Source organism: Triturus cristatus, chromosome 1_1 (genome assembly GCF_964204655.1).
Source record: "Triturus cristatus chromosome 1_1, aTriCri1.1, whole genome shotgun sequence".
NCBI classification, from domain to species: Eukaryota; Metazoa; Chordata; class Amphibia; order Caudata; family Salamandridae; genus Triturus; species Triturus cristatus.
Window position 1 is genome coordinate 512638592 of NC_140579.1, and position 19112 is coordinate 512657703.

Here is a 19112-nt window from a genome sequence, read left to right on the forward strand (position 1 = left end):
CCCATGTGCTTGGGATGGAACACACTGTTCTTTCGAAACCTCATGTTTCTTGTGGATATCCAGACGTAGTCTCCAGTGCGGTACAGTGGCCCGGGCCTTCTCTTCCTGTCTGCCGCAGCCTTGTATCTTCTCTTGGCCTCTATTAGGACAGCCCTTGAGCGCATCAACGTGTCTTTTATGTGTGCCACCCTGTCCGCTGTGGCGGGAATCCTGTCCTCTCTGAACGGATGTAGAAATGGCAAGAACCTGGGATGTTGGCCATAGTTGCTATAGAACGGAGATGACTGTGTGGAGCTGTGAGTGGCGTTGTTATAGGCTATCTCTGCAACCCATAGCAAGTCTACCCATTCTTCCCTGCCCTGGTCCACAAAACATCGCAGATACTGTTTGAGCGTTTGGTTCAGGCGCTCGGTTTGGCCGTCCGTTTGAGGGTGGTAGCTGGTGGACAGGGCGGTCTTAACATGCAGCGCAGTGCACCAAGTCTTCCAGAATTGCGCCGTAAACTGCGACCCCCCGGTCCGACACGATCACCCCAGGTAATCCATGCAGTCGTACCACATTCTTTAGGAGTAGTGACGCCAATTCCCCGGCCGTAGGGACTCTCTTGCAGGGGATGAAGTGCCCCATTTTCGTCAAGTAATCCACCACCACCAGTATTGCCGTCATCCCCTGGTCTACCGGTAGGCCCACCACGAAGTCCAGTGATATGCTATCCCATGGTCTATCCGGGGTCGGAAGTGGATGTAAGAGCCCTTTGGTTCGGCCATGGTCGGCCTTCATGGTAGCACACGTAGGACACTCCTGTCCCCACCTCCTGACATCCACTCTCATGGTTGGCCACCAGAAATGCCGTCCCATGCTAGCCACCGTTTTTTCAAAGCCCAAATGACCTGCGCATGGAGAGTCATGGCACCAGATGAATGCTTGTTTCCTTAGCCTAGGCGTGGGTATCAATAGGCACCTGCCCTTCAGGGGTATCCCGTCCTTCAGCTGCCATTCTCTGTGACTGAGGAGCCACCTCCGCCATGCGAATGACCTGATCCCTCTCTTTATTCCCCTCAGGAAAGTATCCGGTTGGATAACCCCCAATACCATCCTCGGGGAAATGATGGAATGCTCGGTCGCAGGCAATGGTTCCTTAACTGCAGATTGACAGGGCGTCCGCCTTCCGGTTTTCCGTCCCCGGCCGATATGTGATGCGGAAGTTGAACCCCGCAAAGAAGATCATCCACCGCAGCTGTCTGGGAGAAAGGTGTCTTGTGGCCGTCATGAACTGTAGGTTCCGATGGTCCGTGTACACCGATACCACATGTCCTGCCCCCATCAACCAATGCCTCCATTCGGTGAAGGCGTCCTTGATTGCGAGAAGCTCCTTCTCCGCAATATGGTAGTTGCGTTCGGCGTCGTTGAGTTTGCGGGACATGTACGCAACGGGATGAAGCACCCCTGTGTCGTGGTTGCGTTGGGACAAGATAGCCCCCAGCGCCACATCCGATGCGTCCGCTTCCACCACGTAGGGGAGATCCGGATCGGGGTGAGCCAACACCGGCGCCTTACCAAAGGCGCTTTTCAGGGCCTCAAATGCTTTGTTCGCTTCAGGGGACCAGACAAACTCCTTGGACTTCCTCAGTAGCTGTGTGATTGGGGCCACCAATCCTGAAAATCCATCTATAAACCGCCTGTAAAAGTTGGCGAAGCCAATGAAACTTTGGACGTCCTTCACGCTTTGGGGCACCGGCCATTCTTTCACCGCCTTGATCTTTCGTTCTGCCATCTCCTGTCCCTCTGGACTCAGCATCACTCCGAGGAATTCCACGGATGTGACGTGGAAGTCACACTTGCTGAGTTTACAAAACAGCATGTTTTCCCTCAGCTTTTGGAGCACAGCTTTGACGTGGTGTACGTGCTCCTCCACACTGGACGAATAGATGAGGATGTTGTCGATATATACGACCACGTAGATATCCAACTCCTCTCTGAATACCTCATTCAAAAAGTACTGAAAGGCTGCCGGGGCGTTGCACAGACCGAACGGCATGACGAGGTACTCAAAAAGGCCGAACCTGGTCTTAAAGGCGGTCTTCCACTCGTCTCCGTCCCTCATGCGCACCAGATGGTATGCCCCTTTCAAATCCAACTTGGTGTAGATACGAGCTTTCTTGACCTGTTCCAGAAGTACACTGATGAGAGGCAAGGGGTACCGATTCTTTATGGTTATCGCATTCAATGCCCTAAAGTCCACACAGGCTCTCAGCTCCCCATTAGCCTTCGGGATGAAGAAGAGTGGCGAGGCGGCCGGAGACTTGGACGGGCGGATGAATCCTAGCTTGAGGAGTTTATCCAGGTACCCCCGGAGATGCATGTTTTCAGGCTCCGTCAGGGCATACAGCCTGCCGCTGGGAACGCTGGCCCCTGGCACCAGGTCGATCTGGCAGTCAAACTGTCTATGTGGTGGTAGCACTTCCGCCTTCACCTCATCAAATACATCCTCAAAACTGTGATAATCCTGGGGGAGAGCCACATCTTTTTCTGCCGCTGTAGCCACCGTCTGACTCCCGCTCTCATCTGCTTCAAGGGATTCCGTTCTTATTCCACAATGCAGGATGCAATACGGTGACGTCATTTCGATGCGATGTGTTGGCCAATCCACAGAGGGGTTGTTTCTGTAGCCACGGCAATCCCAATATGACGCCATATTGGGGCGCTCGGATGATGTTAAAATCGATTTGTTCCAAATGGTTCCTCCCACATCTCATCGGAAGGAACCCCGTGTGCTGCCCGATGGGCCCCGTCACCAATCGCCTTCCGTCTACCGCATAGACGTCTTCGGGTACAGCTTTGGGAAGAAGCACTAGCCCTAGCCTGCATGCCTCGTTGTGGTCCATAAACATGCCAGTGGCCCCTGAATCCACCATGGCCACAACGGGTATCCACTGGTCATGCACTCCCACGTGCACCGTGAGAAACAGGTGTCGTTGTCCCTTAGTGACCGAGTTGGAAAGTGAAGGGATGGATGAGTGACTCCGAGATGCCCCTTCTTTGGTCTGGGAGTCCTCTAGTTTTCCGCCGGTACGTCCACCACGGCTGTTACCGACCGGTTGGCCCGATAACGTGACGTCTTCGGTTTGGCAGGGCATTCACGTACGTAGTGGCCTTTTTTGCCACAATATAGGCACAATCCTTGTTTACGGCGTGACTCTTTCTCCGTGGCTGTGAGGCTCGCTCGTATTGCGCCGATGTCCATGGGTTCTCCCTTGGATGCGGTGGAAGTTTCAGGACTTCCCACTGTCACATAGGATGGAAGGGAGTTTCCTTTTCTCCCATGATCCCCCTTTCTTTCACTTAGCCTATGTTCCAGCCGTAATACCAGGTTGATAAGGCCCTCACATGTCTTGGGTTGTGGGTCAATATGAGCCACGGCGTCCATGAGCTCATCGCACAGCCCGTGATGGAAGAGCGCCGTCTGTTTAGCAACAGGCCACTTGGTTTCCGCAACCAGCCTTCGGAACGCGTTGAGATACTGCACCAGGTCGTTGGATCCCTGTCTCAACTCAAGCATTTCACGGTCCGCCGTGTACGAGTCAGCCCTTCTGTCGAAGACTTTCAGGAATTCCTCGCGAAAAGCACCCCAATCACATAAGATGGGGTCGTCCCTGCTCACCAGAGGTACGGCCCATTGTGCCGCGTTTCCAGCCAAATAGGATATAAGGAAAGCCACACGAGCCTGACTCTTGGGGAACGCCCTTGGTTTGCACGATAAATGTAGCGCCACTTGTGTGAGGAATACCTGCACTGTGTTAGGATCCCCACTGTACCTCTCTGGTGTTGCCAAGGGGACGGCTACCGGCATTTCCACTACTACCGCAGGGGTCTGGTTCGTGAGGGAGGTGCTGGGCGTGAGCGGGTCCAATTGGATAGCATCCAGTCTGGCTTTTACATCGGCTGTTTCTTGCCTGGAGGCAGCCAATTCAATTTGCACGGTCGCTAAAGCAGCCAGCACATCATCAAGTGTTGCCATGTCTGTTATCGACCGGGAGACAGTTAGTGTTATTTAGGTCGGATATTTTGTAACGCCCTGAACGTCTCAGGATCGTTTAACAGACACGATAATGAGAACGCAACCACTTGTGAAGGGTAAGTTATTTTAATGAAGGCACAAATAATACAAGGAATAAACAAAGGTTATAGTCACTGGAATCCTCCAGGCTAAGTACGTTACCAGCCCACAGCACGGATGGTCCTAACCGTCCTCTGCATATACGCCGATCCCGGCGTATGCCAAAATAGGGCAGAAATGAAATGGCCGACAATGCCAATCGGTAGGCTGTGAGGGGCACGAAGAGTGTTTGGGAGAATCGAGGAGTCCGGGAAACACCCAGCCGGGGTCTCTACCTGAAGGGAGCAGCCGCTCAACCTCTTCCTCAGACTGCACCGGGACGCGGAGTCACCTCCTGGTGATGCGTCACCGATACCCCAATCACAAGCAAAGAAGACTGAACCGAGAGCAGCCGCTCGATCGATCCTGTGGACTTCCGAGTCTGTAACGCGGCAAACACCTCCTGGTGTGCGTTACAGCTGGCAGTCCCTGTATCTCTGGTCGGGCTGGGAGTTACGACTCCAACCAGCAAAAGCGCCACTGCGCTTTGACTCAGCCGAGTCAAAAAGCGAAGCTCAATGGTTATCCGGTAGAGCTTCCGGGTCCTTCACAGGTGACGATGGGGCAAGACACGGCCCAGGGAGTAACGACTCGACCTACCTCCGTTCTTGCCTTACTGGAGCACCACTCCGGAACACTGCTCTTCACTAAGCAGGTACGTCGGTGTAAACACAATATCCGACAGCGTTGTACCTCCCGGTTCCTCCCTTTATAGGGCGTGTTTTCCTTGAGTTATGTAACAGCTCTCCTGTTTACATAAGGGCGTGTTTTCCTTGAGTTATGTAACGGCTCTCCTGTTTACATAACCTCTCAACCGCTAAGCATCCTGGGAGATGTAGTCCGTTTTCGCTGGTTACAGTTGTCCTCCCCTCGCATGACAGGAATTCTTGACAGATATACTCTTATGCCTAGATATTTAAAAGTATTGCACTGCCATTGGAGGCATACCCTGAGGAGATCACCCCTTTCAGACTCTGGATTGGGGCAGAAGGGAAACAGGCAGGATTTGGTACAGTTTACTCTGAGACTGGACATTGCCCCAAAGTTCTCTAGCAGCACTATCACCCCCGGCAATGCTGATTCCAGGTCCCGCAAGTAAATCAATACGTCCTCTGTGTACAATAAGATCATATGGCAAACACCCTGTCTCAATTCCCTACTCCGCTTTCAGCATGCATAGCCATCCGGCCAAAGGCTCCATAACCAGGGCAAAGAGTAGAGGAGGCAATGGGCAGCCCTGTTGGGTACCCCGACAAACATCATTCTTGATTCTTTATGGGACTGTAGGCAGGGAATAGAGTAGGCCAATTGATTTAATAAAGATGATACTCCTGCCTAGACGCGTAAGCTAAGTAAAGAGATACAGCCATTCAAAAGGGAATCATACGTTTTCTGGCGTCTACAAAAACTGCCACAGCGTGTATGGCGGGATCAATCGTATGGAGTAGTGCAAACAAAGTACAGAGGTTGTTTGAGGTGGACCTGCCTGGCACAAACACCCGCCTGATCTGGTCTCACCACAGTAGGAAGTAAGGGGAGAAGGTACGAGGCAAGGAATTTAGCAAGAACTTTGTCAGTGTTAATTAAGGAAAGAAGACAGTATGAATCACAATAGCAGGGGTCCTTACCCGGCTTAAGTATGGTAATAATGAGAGCCTCATGCAAGGAGGGGTGCAGTGTACCTGAGGAGAGAGCCTCTGCATACACTGCTGACAAGTGCGGGGAAAGTAAGGAGGCATATTCTTTATAAAATGCGACAGTGAATCCATCAAGGCCAGGGGACTTGTCTGCGGGCATAGCACAGGTCACCCCAATAATTTTCTCGGTTGTCAATGTTTCGTCCAAATATTGTTAATGGCCCGCTTCAAACCGCAACAGTTGGATCGTTTCCGAGTAGTCGGATAAGTTGGCAGGAGTGGTGTCCTGCCTAGTTCTATATAGGGGGGAAAAAAGTCAACCATAACCCTAGTGACCTTTTCCGTGCCAATATGTACATGTGAATTGTCATCTTGCAATTCCGTTATGTAGTCGCTCACCCAGGGTTTACGGAGCAACTGGGCCAGAGACTTATCCGGTCTGTCTAGCTTGTGCTTCCTTTCCCAGATAGTGCACCTCCCGCTGGGCAGCCTCCTAATACTCAGAAAGTTTACTACTTATAGTTGCTAGGCTGGAAGCATCGTGCACTGCATAGAGCTGTAATTCAAGGTCTTTGATTTCGTGCTCGAGGTGCGCTAATTCTCCCCATAGGGAACGGAGGACGTCTGCCCGTTTGGCAATGAATGCTGCCCGATTGACCACCTTGAATGCCTCTCAAAGAGAAGCCCTCAGTATAGCCTCCCTATCATTGTGCTAGAAATATTCCAGAATTGCTACTCTAATATCCTCCCTGAGTACCTGATTTCTCAATGCGCCCGAATGGAGTTTCCAAATAAAGGCTCGGGCATCCAGCTGGGAGCGTCAACTCTAGAAGAACATGGGCGTGATCAGAGAGCGTTTGTGGAGAATGGGATGCTTCGACCGACCACATCAGCTATTTCAGCCAATAATCCTCAACCATGAAGTGGGGACGTCTGGAATCACTTGACTTGTCCATCTCGGGATTAAGTAAAATCTCCACCCCACACAATCGTCCGAGGACCCAACGCCTCAGCTAGTCGCCATACCTCTGCAAAGAATTGGGGGTCATCTGTATTTCGGACCATAGACAGATATAATCTTGATTGGGTAATCCTGAATGACTCTCGCGACTTGAACATATCTGCCCTGTGTGTCACAGTGCACGCTGCACAGGCGCCAGACCAATCCCTTTCTAGTAAGAATCGCCATACCGTGACTATAATTGGAATAGGTAGCAACATATTTCTCCACAATCCACCCGGATCTCATTCAGGTGATAGTCCCTTCCGTGAGGTGAAGTTCCTGTAATAGGTAAAGATCTATGGAGTGCCTTTGTAAATATGCAAACACTTTCTGCATCTTGCGATGATCATTAAGACAGTGGAAGTTAGTAATTTAAGTGGACGCATATGGGCTTAATGCGAGAATGCAATGGCAGTGAACACCAACCAGCAAATTGTGCGTGGTAAACATTGGAGTATCGTATTGAGTGGATGTCCATGTTGAACAGTTAAATAGAACCTTCCGCCTCCACCCACACTAACCCCCGAACTTGGTTGTATACCATTCCCCACTCCCCAAGCTCCCCTATTGTGAAAGTTTGAATAGGAATCATCCCAGAGGGCATAAAGTATCCAGGCGGACAACCCATACTGTGAATGGCAAAGTGGCAAGTGACAAAAATATCAATGGGCTATATTTTACAAAGGACCATGTTGCAGTACCCCTTAAAGCAACAGAACAGATAGTGACCTGAGAGCGTCCGCTTCTAAACTTGAATAGAGATGGTATGAAATTCACAAAAAGCAGAGAGCATAACAAATCTTAGGTAGGCCCTTTCCTGCCCCTGTAGGAAGAGACTGTTCAGTCATCATCACTCAACATGTTCTTATCAGCTGCATGTGGCAAAGTGCGGGGAGAGCCCATGTCCTTAGTGATGTGCTTAGCAAATTTTAAAAATTGCTCTGGCATCCTAGAATAAATGTTGTTTGCCCTCCCACTTCACTCTCAGCCTGGCCGGGTAGATTAGGGCAAAGGGGTATCCGCTTTCTGAAGGATCCGTTTAGCTGGCAGAAACTCATGGTGGACCGCCTGCACCGTTATTGTAAAGTCTGGGTAAAATGATAGGCTGTTTACTTGGTATTGGATTGACCCACGCTTCAGTGCCAGACAAAGGACCACGCTGCGGTCCTGGTTGTTCAGTAAGCGTGTCACTATAGGGCGAGTTGCTGCACTGGAAAAGGCTGGGGTCCCAGTGAGTGATGTGCATGTTCCATAATAAACACAGTGGATAAGCCTTCCCCCAAAGAGTTAACCCCTTGCATGCCCGCCCCTTTCCCCGCCCAGTGCCGCGCCTTGCATTAGCGGGCGGAGTTCATGACGAGCTGGACTCGTCATGGGCACAGCGCCACCGCAGCCCATGACGAGTCCAGCTCGTCATGGGCACTGAAGGGGTTAATGGAGCATAGTTGCAACTTAGTCTTCCATTTCAGTAATATTTGTTGATTCCGTGACACCCATAATCCGAAGATTGTTACACCGGGAGTGTGCTTCTAGATCTTAATTTTTAGCCTTATTCACTTCCAGCACTCTATCCATTTTCAATAGTTGCTCCCTGGATTCCGCCTGTGCATCGTCTGCTTCTGATACGTGGTGCTCTAAATGGTCAATGTGATCTCATGCTTATCAACCCACTGTTTGGCCTGATCCAGGCGGCTTCTGAGGATGTCGAGCTCTGCGTCAGTGGCCTTGAGGCTTGACCTTACATCTACCAGGATTTCCTTTATATCGATCTCCTGTTGTGGGTCCAACTCAGAGCACTCAGGCAACGCTCCGGAGTGCAACTCAATATCTCCTTGTCTCAGGAGGAGCCTGCTTTCAAACTGAAGTTTTGATTGCTTGTATGTAAAAAAAAAAAGGGGGCGCTAGAGATCCCGATACAAGATGGCAGCATCCTAGCGCTGCTCTGATGGTCGGAGCGGCAATTTGGTAAAAATTGACGGATATACCAACCTCAGACATGCGAGGCAGAAGATTTAGCGGTCGGAAGCTATGTGGAGCACATCGATGTAACTCTGACCGGCTGACGCCTCGTCGTTCGGGAGATCACCCGGTAGCTCGTTCCGCAGTGACTAAGAAAATGGCGCCGGGCGCGGACACGATGCAGCGATAAACCTCGCCTGAAATATAGCTGATCTGAACGCAAACAATATCAGCCCTAATTGCTGTGAGTGCGGATCGTGATGTGGAACTGGCTGCGCAGGATGGGCGGGCTGTGGGTAGATTTGGAATATAACGACGAACAACAAAGTGGCCAAGATGGCGGCTTGTGATGAGATGTCCGATTGACCCGCACCGCTGCTCTGCACTAATTCAGCCATAAGGTATGATCGTCACGCTGCCCCTGTCGGACCTGCATTCCCTAATTCTGCGCATCGCCACTGCCCACGGGTACTGCCCACAGATATTATGAAAAGCGGTCATTTCCAAAGCCAGAAGGTGGGTGATTTAGGAGTGCCTGCGCATGTAAGGCTCACCAAGGAAACGTGTGCAACGTTGACACGCGAATATAAAAAGCAGGCGTTAATGCTACTGCACGACTCTGTTGAAAGTGCAGCGATCTACAGGAGAATTGCTGTAATAATTAGCGGGACCTTCAACCACGGCGCCTGGCTGGCAATGCTCGCTGGACCAGCTCAAGACTACCCACATACAAAATAGCCAGACATTGAGGAGGTGCTGGCGAGCGCGGACTATAGGATGACAAGATAACATGGCTTCATATCAAGTCATGCTCCATATCTGATTGTCTAGGCCTCTGCAGTCCAGTACCGATACAGCGCCTCCTGCTCTTGTTAGCGTTAATCTCTGTATTCGACTGCAGCGTAAGTGCACAACATAGAATTTCAGGTCCTGCTTCACTGGGGGGCCGGCACTCATAACGGCGAAATGCGTGTTAACAATGGGAAAAACTGACAAACAGCAAACTAAATTGCCATTTGAACCTCGACGTACATCTAGACTCCCAGGCACAACGGCGGACGAAGAACTGGAAATGGGCCCAGACCCAAATGCCAAAATGGAGGCAGCCCTCCAGGCCATACAGCAAAGTCTTCAAGCCATAGATGGCAAAATAGACGCCCTCACGATACGGATGGACCATGTCTCAGCCCAGCTAGATAAACAGGAGGAACGGCTGGAAGAGGCCGAACAGAGGATATCGGCGCCGAGGATGAATCACATGCAACTACATCTAAATACGACGATATAAACAAGCTACTGAAGACCATAAAAGCGAAGAATGAGGATTTAGAATCCAGATCCCGCCGCAACAATCTACGTGTCGCAGGCGTGCCAGAGAGTACGCACACTGGTAAGCTTGAAGACTACATGGAAAAAATGTTAAGACATGTTTGGGGCGGAACAATTCTCATCGATGCTGATTGTAGAAAGGGCGCATAGATCTCTCGCGCCAAAACCACCACTGGGTGCCCCGCAACGACAGATAATAGCCTGAATTTTAAACTACAGAGACCGGGACACTGCGCTCAGACTAGCAAGGGAGAAACAACCGTTGATGTACAATGGCTGTGAGGTGGCCTTTTACACTAACGGTCCAATTGGCGCGTAAGGAGTTCGGCCCGGTAAAAAGAAAACTGCGAGACCTGAATATCCTCTACGCCATGCTCTTCCCAGCCAGACTCTGCATGTCTCATGCGGGAAAAACCCGTGTCTTACCACCACCCCAAGCAGCGCAGGAATTTGTCAAGCACCTCCGACAACAAACTGCGAGGGATAAAATTAACGCCACACAACCGGATTCAGATTGATGCTACATATGGGCGAATCTTGTTGTGTGGTTCGCTTCATTGATGGATGTCTGCCCCTGGTCTCCACATTAGCCACAAGGATGGGGTAAGCTGCCACGTTCCTCAAAGTCTACAGTTGTATGGGCTAATATGTCAGGACTGTTGAACTGTTATGGACATCGAACCAATGTGCCCACTTAAAATATGTGGAAAATTGACATCTAACTAATGCCTCTAGCTCTGTAAACCAGATGACAGTTGCCAAGTATATCACTAATGCATACTATTTGTGTAACCTTACTTTAAACATCAAACCAATTATGCATATTTGTCCCCTAGGCCCAATCTACACCTGGATGGAACACCGAGCACCTAGTCGCCCCCTATCGGGTAAACCCCACTGAAATTCTTTTGTAATTTTCGTTGAAGTTTGGGAAATGTCTTTGGCATAATTGGGATGCTAAAGTGGGTGGGGGGGATAGTTGGATTTTGTTATTTTTTACCAGCCATCTACACTGTTTTCATCATGCAGCACACTTGTGCAGAGACAGGCATCACATAAATATTGCTCTTCTGCAAGAAACACATCTCGTTAAACACAAGGCGGACACACTGGGGAAAAAATGGGCGGAGTTGGTAGCAGCTTCCACATACTCATCATATGCCAGGGGGGTGATAACTTTAATCCGCAAAGGGACACACTTTGTACAGGAGCGAACGCGAATAGATGATCACGGGCGCTATGTCATAGTTACGGGCGTTCTGCGAGGCTCCAGAGTGGAAATCATTAATACCTATGGTCCAAATGTTGATGACCCTGTTTTCTTCGCTGACATATGGAACATACTACGAACACTCCCGGCTATGGAACTAATATGGGGAGGAGACTTGAATGTTGCCCTGAACGACACCTATGACAGATCACACAACACTACCGAACAGCATCAGCGTGCTGTCACTACTATATTAAATGGGATGTCGGAATCCACTGCTGCTAGAGAGCACCCACTCCTCCACAGTGCATAACAGCTGGGCCCGGCTTGATTACTGGCTGCTCATTGAATCAGCATGCAATTGGACGCAAGACATACAGCACTTACCAAAAACATTGTCGGACCACAAACCAGTGGTTCTCATGCTCAAAGTACCAACATATACCCCCCATCCGTTCATATGACGATTCAATGCAGTGTCCCCTCTAGATCCTCTATATAAAGAAACCATACACTCCGCCATAGAAGACTTTTTCACTCTAAACACAAACTCAGTGGATAGTGCAGGCACTATCTGGGAAGCCTTTAAGGCGACCTTGAGAGGTATTTGTATCAGTACAACGGCCGGTGTTCTACGAGATATCCGCACACCATTGAGCAAGAGCGAAGCCCATATAAAACAGCTAGAAACTGTGTACGAAAATACCCACAATGCTACATTACTAGGGAAAATCAGAGACTTAGTGACAAATTATAACAAAATTGCTGAGGACGAAATGAAATATATCTCCCGTAGACATACTACTCGTAGAATAGGTGAAGGGGGCAGACCTGGTCGACATCTGGCGCCAAAAATACGGGTAGAACACAAAACACATTGTACTAAAAATGCAGGATCAGGCAGGCACAATGCACTATGACAACAAAGGTATATTGGACACTTTCGTGGTGGGATGTATGCCGCGCAAAATACAGCCGATGCACAAGAAATTAATGGCTATATGGAGGACATAGCGCTAGTTTGGCTTACTGATGGGCAGTGTGAAATACTGGCTCAACCCATTGCGCTGGAGGAAGTGCAGACTGCCATCAAGTCCCTCCCCAATGGCAAAACCCCGGGGCCGGACGGCTTTACTGGGGAGTTTTATAAAACATATGCGAAATTGCTCATCCCCCATATTGTGGAAATGTATGATGAAGCCTATAATAATTAGACTCTTCCTCCGACACTGAGAGAGGCACTGATAGTGGCTTTATTAAAACCAGACAAGCAGCCGGATCGTGGGGAATCCTACAGACCACTATCCCTAATAAACACCGATACGAAGATATTAGCCAGGATTATTGCCTCAAGATTACAGCCCCTATTGCAGGTCATGGTCCTACCGGACCAGTCTGGTTTTATTCCCAATCGCTCGACCTCACATAATTTGCGCATCGTATTCGCGCTATTACACCAACTAAATCCAGGAATGGAAGCGGCGGCAGTCCTACTGGATGCAGCCAAAGCTTTTGACTCAATTGAATGGACGTATCGATTTACAATTTTACAAAGGATGGGGTTGCCACCAATGCTAATGAACTGGATCAAATTATTATACACCAAGCCGACTGCACGTATAAAGGTGAATGGGCATGTCTAGGAAGTATTTAACATCCAGAGAGGCACCAGACAGGGATGCCCATTATCACCTTTACTGTTCTCCATTGCAATCGAGCCCTTGGCCTGTAAGATTCGACAACGTTATGCACACACTGCGTTGAGATTCCGGCTTCGCCCTATTAGCAACTCTATGTATGCGGATGATATGGTGCTTTATGTCCGTGATCCAAACACAAATCTGACCCCTATCCTAAGAGAATACAATAAATTTGGTAGACATTCCGGCCTGTAAATAAATTGGGATAAATCTGCCATACTGCCACCCATCCTCAACAACTGGAATTTCCACTAGTATGGCAGACGGACCCCAATAAATATCTGGGCATCTGGATACACCGCAACCCAGATATTGTACTAAGAACAAATTACGGTTGATAGAATTGAACCACAAATAAGCAGATGGATCACACTCCCTCTCTCACTGGCGGACCGAGTATCCCTGATAAAAGTGGTAATCCTCCCCAGATTACTGTATCTGTTTTCAAATATTCCAATAACTCCCCCTACCCCAATATTCAACAGGCTAAGGGCACTTCTGACAAAATTAATATGGGCAGGCAAACAAGCGTGGATAAGCTTACACACACTAACTTTACCATATGCAGTAGGTGGATTTGCGGTCCCTAACTTATTCTTATATTATCTATGTGCGCAAGCCCAATACGCCCACTATTGGTATCATCCAATTAAGTATATGCCGCACATAGTGGTGGAAGATGGCGACGCCAGCCCTATTAACCTCACTGCTATCCTCACGCATATTAGACCTACACCTAACCAGGCAGGAGATTAACACAATTCGCACTATATCTCACGCATGGCTAAAGCTTGGACAAATGGCTACAAATCTTCCACTCTATGCCCCAGATATGCGTTTAGCACAACACCCCTCTCTGTCAGCCACTCAAGACATAGGTAGCATGGAGCTGCTGGAACAAGTGGGTATTACCCTGATGGGTGACCTATATGGTAATGGATCATTCATAACCCCTGCAGATCTGGCATATGTCAATAACCAATCCATGCTATTTAAATTCACCTATCATAGATTACGAGAAGCAATGAAGAAATTGTACCCTTTGCACCCTGCAGAGTCCCCTGCACTAGACTCGCTACAATTACTCATAACCAGCCCGACTATACACCATATGTTGACTAAACTCTACAGAGCTATGCAGTCAGAAATTGGGGATGGTACGGCAAAAGCTCGTGACAAATAGAACATACTGCTAGATACACCACTTACCGAAGAATACTGGTAAGCATGTTGTGCACTAACGGATTTACTCACTCCCAATGGGAATTTACATCTTATCCATTACAAGTACCTACACCAAGCCTATCACACCCGATAAAGTTATACAAATCTGGTTTACGAGACAATGCAATTTGTAAACGATGCAAACAGGACCAGGCTGACTTTGCACACCTGACCTGGGGGATGTGCACAGGTACAAACATATTGGGCACAGGTAGTGGATCTGCTGAGTAAGATTTTGATCTGTAAACTAACATGTACACCGCAGTAGTGCCTGTTGAGTCATGTATTACCATTGAAATCTGTAAAGAAAAAATTTGCGGCCATAGCACTGCTCGTTGCGAAATGCAGAGTGGCGATGCATTGGGACAGCAAAAAATCACCTGCTCTGAAACAATGGATAATGGACTTTGTATATTGTAGAGACAATTTTTTATTATACGCAGAGGAACTACCCACTTCTTCAAAACCGTCTAACTTCTTGGAACCTCTCACGATCTATCTCAATAGTCACCCTGATTTGTTAGCAACTGATGTATAAGCTGCACCTGTGGTTTACCTACACAACATGTTTATATGATATTGGAGGTTAAGATGTAAAATGTAATGTGCTGCACACTGTAACACTTAATGCGCAATGATTTACATGCTGGTGATGTTTGTTATTACTGTATTGTAATACTTAATGAACATTTTTTTAAAAAGCGTTTTGGTGTGAGCGGGGAACAGTTCGAAGGCAATTCAAGGGATTCAAGGCAGGCTTCACAGTCGAGCGGGCAGTGTCACACAGCTATGCAGTAAGGGCCCGCTACTTTTCGAGGCAGGTCAGTAGTCAGGGGCATGAGCAGGCCACCACCCAAAGCTCCTCCAGAACAAGCAGTCCAATGGGGCACAGCAGCGGTACCAGTCACTTCACGCCCGATGGGTGCCTTGCATCACCAGCACAGCACCACAAACCGGGTCAGACTCCACCATAGTTGGTCTTTGGTCGGGTAGTACTCAGATTGTGGAGGACCAGTTCCCAAACAGTAGTCCACCACCCCCCACTACAGAGCAGTGGAGCCAATTGTTTATGCAGGATTCTTACCATCATGTAGGGCCAGTAAGGTCTGCCCGCCCCCGAACCGACTGTCATTGGTCCCCCAACCAACCAACCAACATTATACTCCAACAAAAACACCTCATATGCTAACACATCTGCATTCATACGTATGCCTACTCACCATCATATGCAACACACCTACTATCATATGGCCACCCACCAAATACCATATTTGAGTGCAGACCCATCAGTAAATGACCACAGGTTCATTAATATGAACACCCTAATCAGTCATGCAACCGTGTCTATACACTTGCACTCAACAACATACTCCCACACTGTAGGAAGAGGGGATCCTTCTAGCATGTTTACCCCCACTTTTTGCCTGGTGTCAGTGTGTTTTTGACCTAGTCTGACTGGGATCCTGCTAATCAGGACCCCAGTCACTGTACTTCCTCCCTAAATGGACCATGGTAAGTACTTTTGTGCATCCACAATTGGCTACTGGTGTACCCTTGTAAGTCCCTAGTATATGGTACTAGGGTACCCGGGGCATAGGTACACCAGGGTTCTCCCAGGGGCTGAAGCATGTATTGTGCCACCCATGAGAGTCCACTTAAACTGTGACTACAGGCCTGTAATTGCAGCCTGTGTGAGTTGGTGTTTGCACCTCTCACAACATATATACGTTTCCTTATATCTGAGGTCACTGCTCTTAAAAGCCCTGATGGCAGGCTCTTCAGTCCAGTGCAGGGTGCTTGGTTATAAGTGTGAGGGTGCCCCTCCATGAGCAGGAAACCCCTACAAACCCTGGTGTCGATTCTCCAGGCTTTGTAAGTGTGGCCAGCCGTTTTGATACATATAGTGGACATCAGTCATTACGAGATGTCTAACTGTATAGTGGCTACACTGATCCCGGTCATGTTTGGTATCAAACATGTTGGAATTATACTCCCAACACCAATTACAGTGTTGGAAGTATGATCCCATGTACGGGGGCTCCCATGTGGTACCCCCCTGCACTACAGGTAACAGCCTTTTAGGGTCTGACAGCAAGCTAGTGGTGCTGCCAATCACAGACACGACTCTGCCCTCCTGCTGATGAGCAAGCTCGAGCAGGGGAAGGTAGAACAATGGGTTTCCTGTCGGAGGGAGGTGTGACCAACACCCAGACAGGACTTAGTGTATTGGGCTGGGTTGGGGGCACCACCAGACTGCTTTGAAAGGCACATTTGCTGCCCTCCTTGAATACTCTAGTTTGAGCCAGGTCAGGGAAACCTTGGCTCGCGCTCTGTCACGAAACTGGGCAAAGGACATGGGAGTATCCTCCATTCTGTCCAGCCTCTCCTCCGGGAGGGACGCCTGAGTCGTTCAAACCCTTTCCCTAAGGTACTTAAGGGCTTACCTGTGGGTGGTTCCTTAGATTCATCATGGGACACGAAGCCTTAAAGCACGCCATTCTTCGACTGTCTGGACTCTTGGACTCCTGCTGCTCCTGGTGTAGCTGCTCTGCAAGTCTTCTTCATTGTCTGTGTCTGTGCTTCTTCCAGGATCTTCAACAGACTTGTGGGCATCAATATACCCGAAGTAATCTCCCTTGGAGTGAAGGAGTCACTCCCCTGAAGCTGCAGGCACCACAACGAAGCTGATCAGTCTGCTACTCCTGACATTCCACGGACTTCCAAAGGCTCAGCAACACAGGTGGTGGTTCTGCAACTCTCTCTAGACCTGACCTCTCCTCTCTGTAATTTGGAGGCCAGTATCTCTCTTCAGAACCGCTGGGACCGAACTCCTGTGCACCACATTGACTTGCCGTTGCCAAGGCTTGTTGGCTCTGCACTCCAGAAATCTTCAAGCTAATAGAAGTTCCAGCCTCCATTATTTCTTACTGCCAAGTACAGCATCCTCACAGCATCCTCTGAACCGTGGGCCTTCCTTCTCGGTGAGCTGTTCAAGTTCCTTTAGCAACTCCTGCGACTTCGGCCTGTGGGTCCTCCTGAGGGTCTTCTCCTGCTTCAGTGTGCTCCCCTGCTTGCTTGGGGCTTGCTCTGACTCTCCTGCTTTTGGTGAGGCCCTTAGTTCGTGCTGGTCCCAACGATTCTCCTTCGTTCCCAACACCAGTTGCAGCTACCAAGGTTTGTTTGTGCTCCCACAGGACACTGAACCCCCTGTGCACGGCTCATAGTCTTACTCAGTATCACCTAGTCCTCACAACAGCAGCTTCAAGGTCATCGTCAACACTTCTGAACCATCCAGCATCAGTGGGCATTGCTCTTCTGTGCCTCCTGGTCACTCCTGAGTGGTGCAGAATCTGTCCCCTCTGCTTGCAGGTTCTTCACTTCTAGAATCCACCCTTGGATTCCCCCGGACTTCTTCACCTTCTTCTCTAGGGGCACCTTTCTCTAAGCTTTTCCATTGTCATCTACTGAGGTTTCCGACATCTCTCCCCACCACCTCCATGCACCTGGCTACCCTGGCATAAGTAACCCGGTCTCTGGCGTATCCACGTGTGGGGTGGCTCTCCAACCTTCCATCCTCCAAGGGAATTCTTCGAGGTCCTCTGGGAAGGATCCTTCTTCTGCAAAACTGCAACGCAAATTCTCCATTGACTTCCATTGTGGGCACAGGGCTGTGTTCCCACTCTCACCACAGCCTCTGTGGGGTTCCTGGGTACCTACTTGGGTGGTTCCTTGTCTCCCTGGCTCCTCTGGGTCTTCTGGTCCAAGTCCCTTCCTCTCCTGCAGTTCGCATTCTACTTTCTTAATATATAGTTTGGTCTCCCCCCGGCGACCACTGTATTTTGTACTACTTACCTTATTGCAATTGAAGTAATATTGTGTATTTGTGTTGATATCTCCGCGTAGGAGATATACCAATGTGTTAGTGAGTGTTGTGTAATATAGAAGTGCGGTTCTTTTTCGTTTAACCTACACTACATGATTAAACTGGTAAAACTAGTTGCTTAACACTCCTTCAATATCAGCCTAAAGGCTGCTCTCCACAGCTACTACTTTGAGTGTTTTCTATGGTTATCAAAGACCCCTAAAATCACCATCACCATAAGGGTTGCCTGGATTAGTGCAAGGTGCATCACTTAAATAAGTGTGCACCATATACTAAGCCAGCCTCCTACACAAACACACATTAGAAGCACATATCAACTACTCAGTTTGCTGTGACATTAACCTTGGTGACTGGCATTTTCCTGGCATCTAGTGCTGTTGTCCTGCTTTTTTATGTCTCTGCAATCTTACAAAACTAGGTCCTGAGAACATACACACATTCCAGCCTACATTCCCTACCACCGGCCCCTTGCCTTACCCAAGGGAGGCTTCCAGAAACAAAAAAAACAGCAAGTCAGGCTCAGGGACACCTGTGAACCACAGAGCAAGGGCGGGTGGCAGGCGTTTTGCTCCTCAGTGTCCCACAACATTATGCGGTCAGCTGACACCCACCCCTGCGCCCTCTTCCAGTTTCTAAGCAGAGGCGATTGACTGCTCTCGTCTTTTTTTTGTTTGTTTTGATTTATGGCCCTTTTTTCTCAGGGAATGAGTGAGAATCCCCTGCTTTGTCAACATGTTTGAAAATAATAATTTACCTATTTGACCTTTGTCTTGCGCATGCTAGGAATGGACTAAAATGTCCTAGATGCTTTGTCTTTAAATGAGCAACAGTTTCCTAAATAGTTAGTTAATATGGAACATTTGCATCTAAAATGAAATCATTTGAAAGCATAACTATATTAGCACACAGTACTGTGATGTGTAACTATTACTTAGTAAAACTAAATAGAATTGGCTGGCAGCCTGTGATGAGCTACAGCAACAGTGAGTGTATCCCTCAAAATTATAATGG

The 19112-nt window shown here is 48.9% G+C and overlaps 1 protein-coding gene across 25 annotated transcripts in view; it reads left to right on the forward strand.

Annotated features, from left to right (window-relative positions):
- Nucleotides 1-19112, forward strand: part of LOC146870509 (leucine-rich repeat-containing protein 37B-like) — a 1537525-nt gene that overhangs the window by 200378 nt on the left and 1318035 nt on the right. For 5 of the 25 annotated variants that reach the window (XR_014978286.1, XR_014978285.1, XR_014978283.1 and 2 more), the window contains one exon: nucleotides 16808-17199. The exons of 17 other annotated variants lie outside the window; for them this stretch is intronic. The gene's annotated coding sequence lies outside the window, so the exon portion shown is untranslated. Of the gene's footprint in view, nucleotides 1-10920; nucleotides 10972-16807; nucleotides 17200-17373; nucleotides 17393-19112 lie in introns of those variants that run through there. 3 more of the 25 variants (XR_014978289.1, XR_014978287.1, XR_014978294.1) reach the window with 2 other exon arrangements.